The 17,379-nt window shown below is 45.4% G+C and overlaps 1 long non-coding RNA gene across 1 annotated transcript; it reads left to right on the top strand.

Annotated features, from left to right (window-relative positions):
- The first annotated feature begins 5,457 nt into the window (after nucleotides 1-5,457).
- On the top strand, nucleotides 5,458-7,863 carry LOC113578801. The gene is made up of 3 exons (XR_003410797.2): nucleotides 5,458-5,686; nucleotides 6,203-6,295; nucleotides 7,709-7,863. It is a non-coding gene; the product is annotated as an uncharacterized LOC113578801 (long non-coding RNA).
- The last annotated feature ends 9,516 nt before the right edge of the window (nucleotides 7,864-17,379 follow it).

Consider the following 17,379-nt stretch of genomic DNA (forward strand, 5'->3'; position numbering starts at 1 on the left):
TCCTTGTCTGTTTTCTATACGACTGCATGTATTTTATTATGCTTGGCAAGACTGTACCATATGTAACACCAGCTAATCCGACAAACGCTTCTGGGAAGGCATTGTGGAGATGTAAATAAATAAACAAGTGACAATGAAAACGGACTTGGCATTTATCTGTTCGCTGAATTTTCACCTCATTATTCTCTTATTATTTAGGACTATGTGCCAAATCATTTAAACTCTGTTTATCAGTTTGAACTCCTCTGGATGCAGCTAAGGCCAGAATACTCAGGACGTGAAAGCTTTGCTCACTTGGCAAAAATACCACCAAAGTTCTCGGGCGGGGGGAGAGGAGGCACTGCTTAAAATGACTCTCAAAAGATGGTACAAATTGAAAATTTTATTTCCCTAAGCCACAGTACATTCTTAAGTGCACAGTTTAAATGGTTTATTAGTCATCTGTGCTTTGAATTCGGTGGCACAGTTTGTGACAGAGAAATCTTGTGGAACAATATAAAAAATACAGATGCAGAACATGGGGGAAAAAATCGAAAATGAAAGCAAGATTGGATTTCTTCCCACCCCTGTCCATATATTGGGACATCATTTCTAACTGTGAGCATGGATGTAGTGAGAGTGTGTATTAAATGCATGGATGCTACATTAGCAATGGACAGGGGGGTAATTAAGTAAGTAGATTCATACTTACTTTGTAAAGGAAGTTTTGTTTTTTTTTCCTACTGTGGATACAGTTTTTCCCTCCATGCTGTATTCACCCAATTTGCTGCTGCAAACCGGATCCTTCATTCGCACAATATTATTTATCTGCTTCTTCAAACAAATCTCACTCCTTTAAACTTTTGGCTTTAAGGAACATTAACATATGGGTTCATGGTTTAAAATTCAGTTTGTAAATCTTCACTTGTCTCTTACAGACACATTTTCTAAATGTATGAATTAGATTTAGTGAAAACAGTCCTCCTGGGGGTTTCAGAGTAAACATTTAGCACGTGCTAATGCTGCCTTCTTCCTTTCATTCTTTCTTCCCTCCGTACTGGTCCATTCTGCGATGGCTGCTCTTCTATAGCCCCCCACCCCCCTCTGTAGCCCCTGGCCTCCTGCCCTGCCCTGCCCCTGCACTCTGCCCATTATGGGGTTTGAGGAAGACCTCTGAAGAGTCTTCATGGGGCTTCCAGGAGATACATGCTTGTTCATATGCATGCGTACACACTCATGCACGGCCGCCATCACGCACGTGTGCGCTCACACCCCCATGCCCTCGCACACGCACGCACGCACGCATGCAAGCGTGCATACGCGTGCGCTCATCCTCGCCAGCAGCGTCTCAGACTGAACGACACTGCCAGCATCCAGCCAGCTTTCAATTATGCAAGAAGCCACTATCTAGAGTTTCCCACCCAAGAGAGTCTGAGCATGGCTGAAGAGATCCGGCAAAACAGAAACCTCCCTAAACAAAAGACCAGGGGGTTGACCCTGGCCGTCTTCTGGACCAGACCCAGTAGCGTATAGGAAGGACAAAGATGGATACAAACACACGGATGGTGAGAGAAACATCAGAGCAGGAATTTACAGAGGGCCAGTAATTGTAATATTATGTGGGCTGCTGTTGAGAGCAGCTTGCCAGTTGTGACCTTTTCATGAGTGACTTCTTTCACAGCAGGGTCACTGTAAGTTTACGTATGACACCAAAAGAGAGGAGGAGCAGCTTAATAACACAACCACTGTTTGCTGCATGCTTAACCCTACATCAATGCCTAAAGTTCATTTCAAGTTCTTTTACCAACACATAGAAGATGATTTACACATTCTCTCAAAAACTTAAATGTCCAGACAAACTGAATCAAAATTTTATATATATATATATATATATATATATATATATATATATATATATATATATATATATATATATATATATATATATATATATATATATATATATATATATAATCCCACATCCAGGCTTTTTAAAATAATTTAAAACACAGCTCACAGGTTTAAGGGCAGAGGGCGGTAAATAGAAGCTTGTTGATGAAGTGCCATTACATTTTTTTTTTTTTTTGCTAACGTTTGAAGAATTTCAAACCTCTCTTCCTCTCTCCCTGGGTTCCTTCCATCTCATCTAGTCCGAGGTATGGAGAGCTCGTTTGGTTAAATGAGAGCCGCCTCTTGCACTCGCCCGTTCGCTCGTTCCGCTCTCAGGTGGCTGTCTGATGGGGCATTACGGTGTGCGGCGGGTGCTGGGATCTGTACTGTAAACCGGGCCACACCACTGACTAACCGATGAGCTCCCACGGCGTCAGTACTGTTTTAATCATAATGCTGAACACAAACGACGTGGGATTTCAAAATGCGGCGATAGGTGCCTTCAGAGCCAGTTAAGAATGCGTTTAGCAGTTATCCGAGCACTTAATTATTCAAATGCTACACGGATGTAAATGAGTGTGAACGCGACGGGTTTAAATATTGGGGTTGGAGAGGGGGACTCGAGTGAACTGTCAGCTGACGGAGAGACCCCAGCTCCCGGCGCCTCGCCAGCGCACGTCCCGTTACCTCTCCGTGCGGGCAAGGGGAAGACTTTTCCAGTAACTGACATCGAAACTGAGTTCATGTTGTGTAGGAATAAAACTTCACGATACATTTCTGTTTCGTAAAGTCAATATAGAGAATCGGTCGTGAACTTTAGGTGATTTTAGCCGAGTTAGAGATGGTAAAAGCCTGTAACCAGATTTTTCAGGGATGAAGTTTATTTTTGTGAGCAAAAACCGTTTTAATCTCGTTAAACACAAAAGATTTCTGAGGAGAAAAAACAACAACAATCCTTTCTTAACTAAAAAAACCCAACATGGATACTTTTAAACCCTTCAATTACAAGACCATCAAATAGGTGCCGGAAACAAAGGCAAGTACAATCGCCTGGGTGAAAATGAAAATGTTTTTGTACAGACAAGGAAACAATAGGGGATGGGCTGGCGCTCTCTCTCTCTCTCTCTCTCTCTCTCTCTCTCTCTCTCTCTCTCTCTCTCTCTCTCTCTCTCTCTCTCTCTCTCTCTCTCTCTCGGAAATCACACAAAACCAGCGCTTTGTGCATGATATGTCCTACTCCATAGTGCATCTTCTGACTCATTATATGTATTTGGCAATTTATTTATTGAAAAAAAAGTATTTTTTTAAATAAAGTTAAAAATGTATTATTTAATAATTTTTAAAATTTATATTAGTGTTTACACACACACACACACACACACACACACACACACACACACACACACACACACACACACACACACATATATATATATATATATATATATATATAAATATTCATTTTTAATACACACACACACATGCGAGTGTGTCTTAAGAATATTTTCTCCATAAATGTTAATATGAATACATCTTGCTGTTAACTTCAAACTTTTTAAAAGTGTCCTCATGCTGAAATTATTTAGGCTAATATAATATTTATATTACATATACATATGTAACTACAAAGGTTTTCATTCTTTATCCAATATTCTGTATTTGAAGAAGGCCATCGAGGTGCATTCCTCCACACAGTAGCTTTGCAACAGCCTGCCTGTACACCATGAATATGCCCGACCATTATATAAGAGGAGATGAAAGCAGCAAGCTGACTTCTCTGTGCTGGAGGAATGTCTCTATCAGCATTCCCCAGGGACCAGGGCTTGTCAGTGAGCGGTTCCACTGAGCTATGTCCTTTCACGGGCTCTGAGGGAGAGCATGGCGTTTAGTTGGTGTTAATCGACTCCAATCACACTCTGCCATTGTTCCCGCGGACGGCTCGCTCCTCTGCAGAGGGCCAGGGAGTGAATTAGCTATTTTGTCCTAAGCGCCTGCAGAGAAGTCCAAGGTCTAGAGCCTTAGACCTTTGCTGAAACGTGAACGAAAGCTGTCTGATGGCAGCTGAAATATTTATTCAGATTTAGTCTGTGAATGCTTTCAAACAGCGAGAGAAAGAAAAGGCTTGAAAAGAAAAAGAGAGACAGGCAGGCCTGCTGACATTTTCGGAGACAGACCTCTCACGCCTACCAGCCGCAGTGGCCTACATCGAGCCGTTCCTTTCCTCGCCCGGCAGGCCACAGCGGCTGCTCTACATCTCCACCTGGAACTGCTTCAGAACCGCACGCTGCTCTGCAGATGCGATTCAGGTTTTATGTGCTAGGCCGCGACGCGAGGAAACCAGCAATGGTGGCTTCGGAGCACAGGAGTCTGATGACACGGGACGATAAGGGCACTTTCATGTTCCTCATCCTGTTTTTGCGCTCCGCCAGCATTCAGACGTGACTTCCATTCCTCGGCCGTCATGCTCTCCACCTGTTGGCTGAGACACAGTCAACACTCGACTCCTTAAGACATCCATTGTGTCCTAAACAAAATGATCCCTATTGTGTACGTAAATGCAGTAGCAGGTGTGTACACACACACACACACACACACACACACAGCCCCCACTCCCCTTCCACCCACCGTGGTAAGCACCCATCGTGCACAGATGCGCCCATGAAAGAACACCTCGCAGATCTCCGCCAGATAACGCAAACCACGATAAGAACCTATCGAGTCTGGATGCTCACATTGGATGCTCACAACACCTTGTTGTGCGTTTCCTTCTCCGAACACGTCACTTAGCTGGAGGAACGTTTTTAGGTCACATATGGCCGGGCACCGCGCATTTACGTCGTGATAGGCGCTTGTAAATTGACAAGAAAAACTGATAATGCCATAGCAGAGTTGGTGGCGGGGGGGGGGGGGGGGGGGGGGGGGGTTGGAAGAGAGAGGGAAAAAAGAGAATGATTGAATAACAGTAATTAAAGCGGTTATTCGTTCGGTGAGCACCTGCGCGAGGGATGATATTGCTCCTTAATTCAGCGCCGTTTAACTCCCCTCAGCCGCTGGATTTCGACTGCGCCTCATTAATCGCTGATTGGCGTCGAGTTGTTTGCAGGAACAAAATGTTTACTCTGCTATAGACTGCTTCTCAAGGCTATTGTAGGTCTAAAATAGTTTTTTTCTTTCTTTCTTTACATTACGCAATATTGAAGACTCTCACGACTTAATATTTTTCCACCATCCTCTCTACAGCTGTGATAAACGAGATCTTTAAAGATTTTCCGCGTGCTTAAATCGAGAATGCAGGATTTGGGATGGTGATGGATGCGTATGTTGAAACGCAGCGACGAAGACTTTGTTTAGCCACTAAACGCGCTATACTGCGTGTCCTTTTATCGATGAAATGGCACGGTAAAAGGAGGAGAGTCACTCCACGTGTCCGGCCGAGACAATACCACTAGGGCGCGCGTGCTCGCGGGCGCGCGGCCACACTCACACGGCATGCGCACACACCGCGCGAACAGGCACGGCGTGGTTCGGTGGCGTGCAAGCAGCAGGAGTAGTGACTGTGGGAGCTTTAGCTCCTGTGTATATTCTTTTCCAGCCAAGGCAGCGGTGCAGCCCTTGAAGCGGTGTTGAAACGCTTTTGAGATGGGCGGAAGATTCTCCTTTTTAAATGACACGCTTTTTATTTGGGAGAGAATACCTTCTGTTTATTGGATTTTCAACCATTTGACTGAGCTCAGTCTGCCTTTTAAGGTGAAAAGGGAAGAGGAAAACATGGCATTGAGTGGAGCGTGTTTGTTCGGCGCATTGTGCTTGATGCAATGTAGGTCAGTGTTCTGCAGCAGGGGAGATAAGACTCAGAGAACAAGTGTTGTGTGTACTTACAAGCAAATATCTGTCAAAATAGCAATTGACAGATCTACACGAGCATTTTTGGCTTGAGAAGAGTTCCTTCGTCATTAGCATTAAAAAAAAAAAAAAAAAAAAAAAAAAGGGCCAGAGATTTGGGCCTATCAGGCAGGAGTCACAGTACAGCCAGGCTGGCCCAGGTTGTTATCTGTTCTGCACAGAGGTGCAGCTGTTTAGCAAATGGATTTGCTGATTTTTAAAGGGAGATGAGGGGAAAAAAGGGAACTGAAGAATCAGGTACTCACAACAAGCATCCCCAAAACAAGCTGTGTGTGTGTTTTCCTACAGAACCTCTGCTTCTGGTTCTAGAGCCCACATTATTTTTGGAAACGGCACACACACACACACACACACACACACACACACAAACAAGCATGAAAAAATGCCTATTCTCTCCATTCTCAGCTTTTTTTCTTTATTCACTTTCCAGTCTCCCGAGGGCCCTCTCCAGAGCCGGGGACACAGTCGCCCCAGTGGCCCACAGACGCTGCACACAGCGAGGGGAACAAATGTGTCACTTTAGGTAGGATGCAGCTGGCAAGACTGCTGCCTTTGTCTTAAGCTATCCCGGCGAGGCTCACACACACACGCACACACACACACGTGGAGGAATTCTGGCCCTGATAGGAGCCCCAAGGGGGTGGGACAAAGACCCCCAACCACTAAGACTCAGAGGGTGGCTTCTTTCAGTGAGTCCGTCTCTCTCACTCTCTCTCTCTCTCTCTCTCTCTCTCTCTCTCTCTCTCTCTCTCTCTCTCTCTCTCTCTCTCTCTCTCTCACTCCTACACACACATTTACATGGCCCATGCCAGTTAGGGAATTAATGAGACACAATGTAAGCCTCCACTAGGAGGGGTTGTCATTTTCAATAGCACATACAGTGATGTTAAACAGGTCTCAAATTCAGCTAATCTTTGATGAACACCACTGGGCTGCATAACGGACATTTTTTTGGGGGGGGGGGGGGGGGGGCATCAGAGCCAACGCAGCCAGTCAAAAGAGAGGGCAAAACATGTGCAAAGTGCAGGCAAAGAAAGTTAAAATGTGGTGAATGAGCTGCTTTAAAAATTGTTGCGTTATCTAAAGACGCTGCAGTGAGTTATCTAGCTATATTCCATTTATAAAAAGATAGACAAATGCATGAGACTTCTGATTTATTCATTAATGACATTTTTCCTCATCTTAATTCAGTTCCACGGCTTCTTTCATTCCATTACTCTACCAAGCGGGCGTCCAAACTAACAATTAATCTATTGTCGAGAGGAAAAAGAGTCAACGGAGATGCTGTCAGTAGTGATAACATTCAAACATCATACCACTGCACTGATTAACCCCAAAATGTACACATGTGAGTGGAACACCGGAGCCATTACAGGCAGTAGCTCCGCCGAGGACAAATAGAGGATAAAGTGCAAAGCACGGAGAAGATATTAGCAAATAAAGGATAAAGTATGAAACGTTGAAAAGATATTAGCAAATAAAGGTGATTTTTTTTCACCCATCACCTTTTTATATAATTATTTTTAAATACTGAGAGTTGGGTGGGGTTTATTAAAGTAGATTTTGAAGATCATAACACTTTCTCTGTCCATTTAAGGAAAAGCACTCACTGACATTTATGCTCATGAATCTAGTTTTTGGTTGTCCCAAGTGGACACTTATCGAAATCCCCAACACTGTGTTATCAGTTTCAATTCATAAAAAAAATCCACAAAAAGAAATGTTAAAAAATAAATGTCAGGCTGTGGTTGTGCTAATGTTTCAGTCCAGTTCCTCTTGTACTTTAAGAGTTGTAAAATCTGAAACCCCCGCAGGGCAGTGTGTCGCGGATTGGCCTAAGTTGCAGCTACAGCTGCAGCGTGGGCAGGAGGGGCTCACAAAGCCCATGTTTCTTGCAAAGAGTGAATTTTATTTATTTTTTTGGCCTGAGCTGCAGGTTCACAGATGCTGGCTGTCCACAAGTCTTTCCCTCTCTGCCAAAAATATCAGGCAAGAAATTAGGGAAGGTGATCTATTACTGTAACGAGCGAGAAGGCTGTGTGCTTCCACAGCGAGTGACTGACCCAGGACTGTACAAGCTGCAGACAGGCAGTGAGGCTGGTGGGTAGTAACACCACCGATGCCCTGTGTCTCCACCCAGGCCTGAATCACCATGCCGGCGAGGCCATGTGACAATGTGAAATAAACACCTTCAAGCCACTCTATTAGACAACACTTAATTTTTTGTGAGAGAGAGAGTGTGTGTGTGTGTGTGTGTTTGTGTGTGAGGGGAGGGGTATCTTAATTACCCTCTTGTTGGAGTGAGCTTTAACGGGGGATGCTCCTTTGCTCTCCTGTGTGTGTGTGTGTGTGTCTGTGTGTGTGTGTGTGTGTGTGTGTGTGTTCAGTTGTATAATCAGGGAGCGGCTGGAGACGCAGAGCAACTGGATTAGCTTCTCGTCAGTGAGTGAAGTGTTTAACATGGCACACATGACAGGCTCACACACACACACACACACACACACACACACACACACACACACACACAAGTGCCCCTCCCGCCTTACCCTCCTCAAACACTCATTGTCATTAATTTGATTTGCTTATCGTCCCCTTTCTCCTGCTTCTTCAGGGCCTTTAGATGCTCTCCATCCTGCTTTCACAGAGCCCCTCCGATCAAACGTCAGTGCTAATTACGACGCCCGCTGCTCCGAATTACCATCTTAAAACAAGGGGGAGGAAAAAAGTTAAATTAAGATGAAGAATTGGGAAATGTTTTCAGTTGGAAAAGCGTTGATTTGCCGGCCCCTGGTCCTGCAGGATTACCTGAGATTCATCCTCATATTTCCGGATGCCACGGCCTCACCGATCCCTACACCTCTCGAGGGGACCCTGAAGCAGCTTGCATCCAACCCTGCCAAAAGAATTTATTAGAGCAAATGGTAGCGTAAGCCCTATGGAAGGCATACCTTATGTGGAGATTTAAAACATATTAAGAGAAGAGTGGAGCCCAGAACCCAGGTGTGTTGGGTAATAGCCATTGTCTTGTGTGTGGATGAGACAGGGACCCATGCCAGGGAGGGGTGGGGTGTGCTCCAGTGGGGCTACAGTTTTATGGCTGAACAGAGATTCCCAGACGCTCCTCTCTCTTACGCTGCGGTAACCGATTCCTCCATCAGTACTGGTGTTACTGGCAGAGCAGCGTTTCCGTGCGGGAGGGACACCATCGTCCGGGGCCTCTCTGGCCTCTGGATCACTATTACAAATCTCATTTGTTAACGACCATGTTTCCGCGTCGAATGGTCGTAGCAGATATGTTCTGCATGTGAGTGCTTCGGCGGTAATGAGAGACACATTCGCGAGGAACTGCGCTCCGCGTCCCGCAAACTAGACTTCTCTCCTGAAACTTTCAGTCATGTCGGCATGGATCAGTCGGCTTTTTGTGCGCCTAAAACGCATTCCGGGTACAGTACGACATCAACGCTTTATCCTCATTATGCCAAAACATTATTCCACGTGTAACACCTGCAGAATAAATTTGGCATTTGGATTTGCGAGGGATGATCAAACGTTGCCGAAACACTGTCATTATTTCTACCTCAAAGACACCACTGCAAATGGCTACCCCCCCTTACTGAATTATCAATTCAACTGGAAGTAAACTTCGTTTTATAGGTTTAATTTACCTCATTTCCCAAAAGTGTATTCAACTGTCACACCACCAAGACTGCCAGAGAGCTTAAATCACACCTGAACAAGTTCAAACCGGGCCGAGGCACGTGAACGAGCGCCAGGCTGCTGCATTGAACAAAGACTCATGCAGCTCAACTCCTGAAGAGACAATACTTCACTAATGGGCAATTGTCTGTCTCCTCTCTTATTAGACGGCATGATCATAAAGATCACATGGAGGTCTTGACAGCGAACCGAACGGCGTGGGTGGGGACTGGGACTGGGGGTGAAGCACTGCTTGCCGCTTTCGCTTTTCCCATCTGGAGAAGAGAATAAACAACATTTATCCACCCCAGCACCAGCAAGGTAGCCCTGTACCCATAAGCTAGATATAGAGAAATGAAGGCTAATGAATTGCACCTCCCTGGATATAATTCCGTAATGGCCGTAATCATCCGGTTCCGAGTCTATGAATATACATGGCCAGGCTCAGCTGCAGTCCTGTTGGTGGTCAATATTCTTGAAGCTCCGCCAGCGTGGGGAATACTGCGGCTTTTCCTTCGCTCGCCGCTTTAATGTTATCAGGTAACGCACACTGGCATTAAATCCACAACATAATAAAAGGGCCTTTCTGGGAGCCTTCACAGAAGACAATGCGAGTCTCGCCGAAACCCCTTTAAGTGCTCCTGTTTAATGTCATTACTGCGGTGGGAAAACCCCGCACAAGACCTCGAGGAAAGAGGGACCGGGAGAAGAGAGGAGGGAGAAGGCGAACGGAGCAAACAAACGCGGAACAGCAACTCCAGCCATCTCAACTGACAGCCTTTAAAACCAGAGATTTGTGCACATTAGTCACACATTTTAGGGAGAAGGTGGTTTATAAAGTACATTGATGAGGATTACAGTTCTATCCTTTCCTCTCTGTCTTTCATTCGAAGACCTCTCGCCGACTTCAGGCTTGCCAGGAGGTTTCTTGAAATAAAGGCACTGGGGAGCGATTGTACTTTGTCTTCTCGAAATCAAAATTCATTTCATATTAGGACAGTTTAATCTATGATTAATGTTCTAATGATTCCACCAACCGCAGAATTCAGAAGGTTCCATTATCTATTGGGATATTATTGTGCTTATTTACATCTGAGAAGTAATAAAAATTGAACAGGGCTCACTCACAACTGGGATTAGATGGGGATATGTCTGTATAGTGATGCCAACAAGGATTTGAATACATTTGGTCTATTGAGTTAGTGATAAGTTGTAATCGTAGATTAGCTACAACATTACATTTAAACAGTGTTCAGAAAATCTAGAATTATGAGACCCACATAAGCCCAAATCAATTACTCTAGTTTACTCTAGCCAAATGCACAGTTTGGTCCTCTGTGTAACATGCATTAGGCAGTTCAATTAAATTCTCTTTCAAATAAATATTCACCTTTCTTAAAGTAGGTAAGTCTACAGGGATTTGGACATATGCGTTTAGTAACCTAATTTTAAAATATATGCATGTATAGACAAATATCTAAATCTTACACACAGTCATGTTTTGCTGGAATGTCATATGTTTTCTAAGCAAATAACAAGAGTGAGTAAAATTGTATTTTCATATAGCCTATAGTGTGATGGGATAATATATTCCAGTCAAATAGTGTGTATTGAACGGACGATCTACTATGGTCAAATCCACGGTACTGTTTCTGTTATCTGTTGTAGGAAAATTCAAATAGATGCTGTATTTGCTACAAATCACCCTGTCATTTATTTAGCCTTTTTAAAACGTAGAATCTGGGCCTGCTGGAAGTAAACTGGAATAAAGGAAATAAACACAAGACCAAAAGCTGTGGGACTGTTTTCAGATCTGTGTGATCATTACATCGCTGATGAAGTCAGGAGTCTCTAACGAACGTCGGATATTCTGAAAGATGACTCAAAAAATAGGTGTTTAAACTTTAGCTATGGAGTGCGTTTACCAATACTCAATAAAGTGCTGCCTCTTCGAGACTTTCTTGTCCTAATCTGCTCTATCCTTTCTTATCCGGCCAAATGGATATTCCACTCCTCCCGGTTACTTCTCTCATTTAGTAGCTGAGAGTTTGCACAGTTGGACTGCGCTTGGACACTGTAAATCAACAGGGCGGCTGCAGTCCTTGACGCTACGGGCGCCGAGAGGCTAATATTAGAATTAAACAAGCTCTTCACCTTTATCCCTGCTGGAGCATTCACATTTCAGCATATCAGAGGATTAAAATGCGGATGAAATAGTAGAAACAGGATCCCCGCAGGGCTGGTTTCCCCCCTCGCTCCACTCTTCTTTTAGAGGAGCGGAGAGGGGGAGTGACGGGAAGAGAGACGTGACTGCACCTCCGTCCTGACGGACTGAAGAAAGAGGCAGTGGAGGCAGACTAATTCACGCTTAGCCTCTGGGAGAAGCCGACGCAGGCTCTCGATAGTTTGAACGCGTTCAAATCTTGTTCTGATTGGCACTGCAAAGGAAGCAGCAAGGATAAGGGAGAGAAATAAAGGGTGAGGGGAGGCAACTATGAAAGGCGCATTCATTGTCCATATCCTCAACCTCTCCCTCTCACACACTCTCGCACTCACGCACTCACGCACTCACGCACGCACGCACACACAGACTCACACACACACTCACACGCACACACTTACACACTCACACACACACTCACACGCACGCACGCCCGCACACACACACACACACGCGCGCGCGCACACACGCATGCACGCACACACACACTCACACACAGACTCTCACACTCACACGCACGCACACACACACACGCGCACGCACACACGCATGCACGCACACACACTCACACACTCACACACAGACTCTCACACTCACACGCACGCACACACACACGCGCGCACGCACACACGCATGCACGCACACAGACACACACACAGACTCTCACACTCACACGCACGCACACACGCACGCATGCACACACACACACACATGCGCGCACGCACTCACACACTCACACACAGACTCTCATACTCATACGCGCACGCACGCACACACACGCGTGCATGCGCATGCACACACACGAGCACGCACGCATGCACACACACACACACATGCGCGCATGCACTCACACTCACACACAGACTCTCACACGCACAAGCACGCACGCGCACGCACGAACGCACACACGCACGCACGCACACACACGCGCATGTATACACACATGCACACGCGCATGCATGCACACACACAGACTCTCACACTCACACACGCGCATGCACGCATACACACACGCACGCACACACACGCATGCACATATGCTTACGCACGCGCACGCACGCACGCGCACGCACGCACGCACACACACACACGCACGCACACACACACACACACGCACGCACACACGCGCGCACGCATGCACACACGCACGCACACACACGCACGCATGCACGCACACACACACACACACACACAGCACTTTGCCATGAACAACTGCTTTCTTCTAATAGACATAAACATTTAGCCACTCACACAACACCATACATGACAGGCTTTCCACAAGCACCAGGGCATATCATAGCAACCGCTATAGCATTATAAAATATAATACACATTTCACAAACAGTTAAACTAACCCAGCCAGCATGAAGCCTTGTAATGACTTACTATTAGTTTTTTTTTAGCATTGTAGAATGGTTTCTATACTGTTCAAAATATTCTGCTCAGGTCTTAAGGGGCCCTTCTTGTAAAATAACGGTTAAATAAAATGTACCTTTAGCTATGTTTGTAATTAAAATGTGTGCAGAAAATACCCTTAAACTAATATATATTAAGTTATTACTAAGTAGAAGCTACCAGAAACAATGATATCATGAAATAGGAGGTAAATGGGAAAATCAAAAGCAGCAAATGCAGCAGCACAGAAGAAATAATGGGCTCACATTCTGGGAAAGAGAAGAAATCACAACAGAGGGGTGAAGAGAGATCACCCGAAATGACTGACTATATTGACACATGAATTTCGGTGTAAAGTCCCGGGCAACTGCTCAGTTCATGTGTCAACACAGTTCATTCCACTTAGTCCCTGCACCCACAATGCTTAGCTCACTTTTTAATCTTGCTTCATCAGTCTGGCAGTGTTTCTCCAAAGTCAAGCTGTCACGTTCAGTTCATAGTTCATCCAGATTAATGAACTGTGTGACATCACAACGGCATGAAATGGTTTAATCTAGCAGCGCTCAACTGTCACCTTTAGCTTCCTTTCTGCCATTCTGTTATTTCAGCGATAATTTAGTCATATCGTCATGATCTAAAAAAGAAACCATAAAAGTCTCAGGTGATCGTTGCTCTCAGATCTCCAGCTACGTATGGCAAAGGCATCCGTTTTACATCCTCCAGACCTGCTACATTACCTCAACCACTTCACCATCCACTTTCATGAGCTGAGGGTTTGCGAATAACACCAGGCAGGTGCTGGCTTATATGTTGATTTCCTGTAAATATTGACCTTCTGGATGCTCTCCCTAGTCACTCCTCCCTCCCTCCCGCCCTGATTCCCTCGTTCCCTCCCACCCACCCACCCTAGGCTGCTTGCCCAAGAAGCACCAACTCCCTGATGCAAGCGGCGAAATCGTTAACGTGAGGTATCGTCTTCAGTCCTCTCACACACCCAGCTACTCCCACTAGGGCACTGTGGGTAGCATACAACTGCTGTGAGTGGGTGGCACACCTGTTCCCTAGGACAGCTCCTGCCCCAGGGGGTGCCCTGTGCCACGGCTACCATTTCACATCTTCTGCTAATAACCGCTCTGATATCCGCCTTTAAGCAAAAACAGAAAGGTGGCGCAGGGCACGGGATCGTCTGATCAGAGGAGCAGCGTTTTTAATAGCAGGAGTATTAAAGGCCAAGTACCTCTCTATCTTTCCATCTGGCACGCCTCTCTCGCGCAACGGGTTAAGCACATTCAAAACATGCATTATGGAAATGGAATATATTAAGAACAAGGGCCGTCTTGTCAGCAATACCATATGCACACTGAAGATTAAATGCAGAGCAGTGCAGCTTCCTGTGAATAGTTCCAATACTGTGCCTGAAAAAAAAAAAAAAAAAAAGAAAGCAAATTTAAAAACAAAACATGCTTGATAAATGCCCTTCACACTGAAGCAGTTTTACCTACTGAGGATGCAAATTAAGGGCTCGGAAAAGTTGACAATCATTGTCCAAAACCTTTCAGCAGAATTAGGCTGAGGATTTGGACGGGCCAGCTTGGCAGGAAGTTCCACACGTGTGGCTGCCATGCTGCCCAGGCCTTCTTCTTCCCCAAGCACCCAGATCGAGCCTCCGCAATCCGGCCCAAGTTCTTAGCGAGGTGCGTGCGATGAGCTGGGGACGAGATAAGTTTGCTCAAGAGTGGAGGTGTGTGTTTTGTGTGCGCGCGCGCGTGCGTGCGTGTGTGTATGTGTGCGCGTGCGTGCGAGTGTGTCCATGATTCGAATCCACTGGGAAGAGTGAGCCGACGGGCTCGGGCAGAAGAGAGCCGGCAGACAGCGTTGAGGATGAAAGATGGAGTCTAATCCTCCACATGTGGCTGCTTTTTTCCCGCCTTTATTTTTTTTTTAAGGAAAGCCAACTGGAGGCATTCTATGGACCACAGGCCAAGGGCTCCAGGAAAGCGCCATTGTGAGCCAAAGCACATAGTGTGAAATGAGGAGCTCGGGCTCGAATGTGCTTTTGTTTATCGGAAAAATGCACTCTAAGTGGGATTGGCACTGCCGGGCCCCAAACTCAGTAAGTCATATAGACTTGCGTGGACCCCGGCAGTAGAGGCTTCTGCGGCGGCCAGCCCAGAGGAAGGCTTCTCCCAGCTGCTTGGCAGCCCCGTTCCCGCTCCGATCTTAACTCCGCCACAAAGCAGGATCAGTGGGGTCAATCTAAAGTAAAGAAATTCGGTTGCAAGTTGAGTCAGGGGATAAATCCGCGGGTCTGTGCAGGAGAGGCGGAGGAGGGGAACGTCCTCTTTCCGGGGGGTGGGGGGACGAGCTGCTGAATTGAAGAAGGCCATACAAAGCCTAAGGAATTGGGGACGCAGATTTCTGGGCAAGTTGCGGGCAGCAAAGTGCCAAGGGATGATCAATCGCAAACAATAGCTGTGCCCCTGCGCTCGATAGAGCCGTAGGATTCGGACGAGGCAATTCGTCATTGAGCTGCATGACCTCCAAAGAAAGTCCAAGGAAAGTTAGAAGAAGAAGAAGCCGTTTCCAACCAGCTCCCTAAGGCTAGGTCAAAGGTACACTACGTTTGCGTTGTCTGGGTGTGTCATGTTTCAATGCAGGACTGCATCCTACACTGCAAGCTTCATGGGAATGTGCATAAAGTGTCTGGAAAAGCAGTAAACCAAAAGCAGGCACAGGCAGGCAATGAGCTCGTTGCTGCTTCAGGACCCAGCTGTGTTCATGACCCATTCATTGCTATTTACTTTCATTTAAGTTTGTTTGTTTTGTTTTTTTTCCCCAAAAAGGAAGCTCCGTAGAGCTTATAATTTTTCTATCACACAAAGCAATTTCACCATGACAATTTCTCTGAGGTGTTACTACTTGTTTTAGCTTGCACTAAAAATTATCATTGTAACAAAAATACTGGTATTCCTTTAAAATCTCTTTGCTCAAATCCAGCTTTGTGTTGTTTCTGCTGTAAGGCTCTATCAGCATTCAGAATACAACTTTTATACACTTTTATACACTTATACGGTCTGTCTACTTTCTGCTCTTGATGCTTGCTAACGTTTTAACTCAATGTGACATGTCTTTCAATGACACTTAAAATACTTCAAGAATTTTTTTTTTTAAACGAATGTTACAGCAGCATGAAAATTACATCTGCCTAGTAGGTTTAACATGTACCAGTAGTGTTACCAGGTGTTTTTGTTATCATTGTGGGTAAAATGTATTGCAATCCTGACTCAAAGTGCAGAACATGCTTCCCGGCGCACCGCCCCAGACGTCAGATTAAGAGGCGTGGAGTCATTTCTGAGAATGTAAATGTAAGATGAGTAAAATTAATAATCATAGAAAGTGACATTTTCAAAGATGAGTGATTCACAGAGTGATTTAGGGCCCACCTAGACCTAAGGTTTTTTGTTTCAGCTTTTATGAGGTTGCACTTGTCTCATACAGGCGGACCAAGCCCCTCTGCTGCCTCCACCCACCCACAACCCTCTGCACCGCTTCAAGCTCTGCATTCCAAAATATTCAGTGCGTTTTGAGAAGTTTGAGAAACAAGTTCACATTCTGGAAAAATACATTTGTATGCAGTTGAACTATTCCAAACTCGGGGGGAAAAATCCGACTCCAAGTGTTTTATTTCCTCCTCACGCTCCCTCAGGGTGTGTTTAGGACCATACCTGCGTGGGGATTCCGGCTCAGGTGCTGGCTCCAGCCATCTCTCTCTGGCACAACTCCCACAATTCTGTGCAAAGTTACAAAGTCCTTTGAAGTTCACTGACCACCATATTTCCTTCTAACACTTGTCCCAAATGCATTTTCCTCCAGGCGTTGCTCATTTTGCATGGGTAAAACATTATATGGACTCCAAACTGAGACTGGGCTGCACAACTTTGTCACCCAGGTAAAGCCTCCAGCAGTATATTGACATCGTCGCCTTCAATTAATAATTCATGAACAGATGGGGCAATAAGGAAGCTTCATTTATTAGTGCTGTCTATGTATAAAATATCACTTCAAATCTTAAACAAGACAAGTACAATTGGTCTGTGCACGGCGGCTGATTTGAACGAATTTTCATTTTTTATTAATCAGATATGTTCCTAAATATCAATAGAAGTTTCAGCATTTGCCAGCTAGGGTTTGACCGAGCATTTCTAGAAACAGATTGTTGATTTTGTCATCCGTTGCCCCTCTGCAAGATCTCACTCTTCTTAAATGAGTCTGTGTTAACGGAGCACGCAGACATC

Source organism: Electrophorus electricus, chromosome 5 (assembly GCF_013358815.1).
Source record: "Electrophorus electricus isolate fEleEle1 chromosome 5, fEleEle1.pri, whole genome shotgun sequence".
NCBI lineage: Eukaryota > Metazoa > Chordata > Actinopteri > Gymnotiformes > Gymnotidae > Electrophorus > Electrophorus electricus.